General features: G+C 38.4%; 1 non-coding gene across 1 annotated transcript; it reads right to left on the bottom strand.

The window, feature by feature from the left end:
• Window positions 1-3704: 3704 nt before the first annotated feature.
• LOC125485293 lies at window positions 3705-3812 on the bottom strand. The gene has a single exon (XR_007264015.1). It is a non-coding gene; the product is annotated as a U6 spliceosomal RNA (small nuclear RNA).
• Window positions 3813-4196: the final 384 nt, after the last annotated feature.

Below are 4196 nucleotides of genomic sequence, written 5' to 3' on the forward strand. Positions count from 1 at the left end.
GGATGAACACAGCAGGCCAAGCAGCATCAGAGGAGCAGGAAGGTGGATCTAGGCCCGAAACGTCAGCCTTCCTGCTCCTCTGATGCTGCTTGGCCTGCTGTGTTCATCCAGCTCTACACCTTGCTATCTCTACAGACTTAGCAGTTTTGACTAGGCAAACCTGTGCATGGATGGTTGTGAGACTCTACTAGGTCAACAGGGTGATGATCTTCCTTTCCTTCACTTATATTTTGTCCATGTGTCTGGTCCATGCTTACAAAATGCTGCAAGTCATCTGGACAGTTTTGTTAGCATTATATTGCGAGGGCAGTATCTTGACATCCACGAAGCAATGTGACTTATTGGTCTTTCCTATCACGAGAAGCAGCAGCCTTTTGGTGTCACAGACCTGTAATGGTAGTAAGGGCAGAAACTCTCATAACATTTAAGAAGTATGTAGATGTGCACTTACAATGCCAAGGCATTGAAGGCTATGGGCTAAGTGCTCAAAAATGGGCTTAGAATAGTTAGGTGGTTGTTTTGACAGGCATGGATGCGTTGAGCTTTATGATCTTTTTCTGTACTATGGAACTCAATAACTATATGATCAGAGAAGTGACACGTTCCTTGCTTCACTTTCCACTGTTACACGTTTCATTTTTAAGTGGAAAAAAATGATCTGGTGAAAAAAAAGCTTAAAGTCTGGTTAGATCTGCATTAAAAAGGTCTCTTTTTACAAACCTTCAGGACATTGGTGAGACCATTTTTGGACCCATTGCTGCAGGCTTGCCTGTGATTTTACATTGTAGTGTGGCCTAATTTCACTCTGGTTGGTTGTTGCGCTGATCTGAGAAGCATGCTTGAGTTCAGCTAATCAGAAGTTACCAGTCTGGAGCTTTGGTTAATCATGGGCATCCTTGTATTGCATTTCTACTTTCCTCGCGGAAATGGCTGCCAACTTCACCATAATTGGTGTTTTCAGTTATCTGAATTTGTCTTATTGTAATTTTACTGTAGGCAAATGGGAGATGGAAACTGGTGCCAGGAAGTCAAGATCACATGTAGTTTTCATTTAGCTTTGATACTTGGTCTGTATGTGCAAAGTGTCATTCAGTTCTAATTTTAAACTCAACACACAATACACAAGAATAAGGACAAAAATGTATGTGTTATTGGAAACAGTAAATAACAAAGCCAAATATAAACTCTTCCAAATCTCACAGTTCTTTAGATGGGAACAGAACCCTTAAAATAAAGGAATTTATTTGATCAGTGCACTTCGATTGCTCAGGCACTATTACATCTCATGCAGAAAGTCAGTTGTCTACAAAAAGTAGCTTATATATTTGTGTCAGTTAGATCAAAGCATTTGTATTTTACACTGGCAAATTCCAACAATGATATAATAGATTGGATTGCCTCCTGTGTAAATGTCTGAAATGCCATGTTTTCAATTTATGACTACAGTAACAAGTGTTGAACAGCTATCCACATTTCTGTTTAAACATAATGGCATTTTTATTTGAATCATGATTGTCTAGTTAGAAGAAATACAAAATAACAAGGTATGATTTTAAATTTTTTTTGCCAAAGATTGGTTTAATATTATTATTGGCTCCAAGCAATGAGACTAGGTCCTATTTCATAAGAGCACTTTGATCCAATCATTTTTGTCTTTGTGCAATGTACAGATGCATAAAACAGAGCCTCGGAAGCAACATATAAAGTGTAAATCCATGTTTTTTTCAACATACATATAGAGTTACAGAGTCAGTCATATAGCATGACTCCAACTAGTCCACTCCGACCATATTCCCAAACTAATCTAGTCCCACTTGCCTGACTTTGGCCCAAATCCCTTCAAACCTTTCCTATTCACGTACTTATCCAAATGTTTTTTTAAAATTCTGTAACTGTACCTGCATCCACCAGTTCCCCTGGCAGTTCATTCCACACACGAACCACTCTGTGAAAAAAGTTGCTTCTCATGTCCTTTTCAAATCTTTCTCCTGCCACTTTAAAAATATGTCCTGTAGTTTTGAATGCTCCCACCCTAGGGAAAATATCCTTGCTATTCACCTTATCCATGCCCCTCATGATTTTATAGATCTCTATAAAGTCATCCTTCATCCTCCTATGCTCCAGTGAAACAAGTGCCAGCCTGTCTTTATAACTTAAACCTTCCATTCCCAGCATCATCCTGTTAAATCTTTTCTGGACTGTCTCCAATTTAATAATATCGTTCCTATAGTAGGGCGACCTGAACTGTAAACTGAACTCCAGAAGAGGCCTCACTAATGTACCGTACAACCTCAACATGACATCCCACCTCCTTTATCTCATTGCTTACAAACTTTCAAGTCTGTAAAAATCTCTCTTCCTTTTTATATATTATAGAAGTTCTTACTATCTGTTTTATTTTACTTACGAGTTTATTCTCACCCTCTTTATTGTTTTCTTGGTCATCTTCAGCTGGCTTTTAAAACTTTCTCAAGATTTACCTCTAATCTTTGCCATGTTGTATTTTCTTTATCAATTTGATACTGTCCTTAACTTCTCTGGTTAATCATGGTTGATTTATCCTTCCTAGAATCCTTCTTCCTCACTGGGATATATCTTTGTTGTGAGACATGAACTTTTTTTAAACATCTGCCATTGCTTCTTTTATACTAAACTCCTTTGCCAGTCCATACCAGCCAACGCTGCTCTTATTCCCATTTAATTATCCTTATTTAAGTTTAGCACAATTGTTTCTGAACCAAGTCTCTCACTTTCAAATTTAATGCTAAATCCCACCATGTTATAGTCACCGTTCTGGAGGGGATTTTTTAAATTCTGAGATAATTTATTAAGCCTGCCTCATTCAGCATTATCAGATTCAAAAAAGCCTGATCCTGTTGGATCCACAACAGAGTGTTTTAAGAAAATATCTCAAATACGGTCTACCTATGCCAGTTTGAAAACTAAAGTCATCCATGATTAATGTATTGCTATTTTTTAAAACATGCCCTCAATACCTTTTGACTTATTCTCTGTCCTACAGATTGATTACTGTTAGAGGGCCTATACACTACGCCCATCCGTGTCTTTCCCTTGTTGTTTCTGAATATCACTCACATGGATTCTATATTATCTAATCCAGGATCATTTCTTACTGACATACCAATTCTAAATTGCACTAACAAAGTCACACCACCACCCTTCCCTTCAAATTTCACATACATTCAGTTCCCAGCTTTGATCTCCTTGTAACCATGTCTCCATAACAGCTATAAGATCATACTTATTAACCTCTAATTGTGGCGTTAATTCACTTATGCTGTTCCAAATACTGATTAATGTTTCATTAATTTTACCATATTACTTTTTGTTTTCACCTTTATCACTATTTGCCACTGTTTTTTAATGCTTGTATAATCTGTTCCTTCCTGACCCATGCTAGGTAAGATTGTCAAAATAGTTGCCCTGGTATGCTGCTATATATCCTTTTGATTTTCAAGCCTACATTTCCTTCCTCCCAAACTCTCCACCTTCAAATTAGTTTGAAGCCTATTCTATAATTCTAGATATTCGATTCACCAGGACTCTGGTCCAACATAGTTCAAGTGAAGTCTGTGTGGTTGGAACAGCTCCCTTATACCCAGAACTGGTGCAAATGCCCCATGAACTGAAACATACTCCTTCTACACCAATCTTTTAAGCCATGCATTTAACTCTTTTACATTTTTTGTATCGAACACTTACGAAACTCACTTGTCATCTTAATGCAGGGGACCATGCTAACCTTCCTTGTATCGTTCCAATTTTACTATACGTGGCACCAAAGTGAAGACTTTACCATTCACTATTTTGTCCATGGCTCAGGAAATCCTAAGATTATCACCTTGAAGTTTCTGCATTTTAGTTTAGCTCAAGACCTCCTTCCAAGTCCTATCAATGTCATGATAGTAAAGTGGGTGACAACACCTGGATCTCCCCCACTCCAAGTTCTTTTCCACTTATACAACACAGCACATGAACAGGCCCTTCAGCCCACCTAGCCTGCAACAATTCCAATCCTTATTGCCCATACATGTTTCCTATCCCCGTCTGTTTGCCTCCTGCTCCTGTGTCTATCAAGATACACCTTAAATGTTGCTAACGTGTCTGCTTCCACCAGCTCCACTGGCAGTGAGTTCCAGGCACCCACCAACTTCACTGTGAAAAATTTTCCCCGT

This window comes from Rhincodon typus, chromosome 17, assembly GCF_021869965.1.
Source record: "Rhincodon typus isolate 14 chromosome 17, sRhiTyp1.1, whole genome shotgun sequence".
NCBI classification, from domain to species: Eukaryota; Metazoa; Chordata; class Chondrichthyes; order Orectolobiformes; family Rhincodontidae; genus Rhincodon; species Rhincodon typus.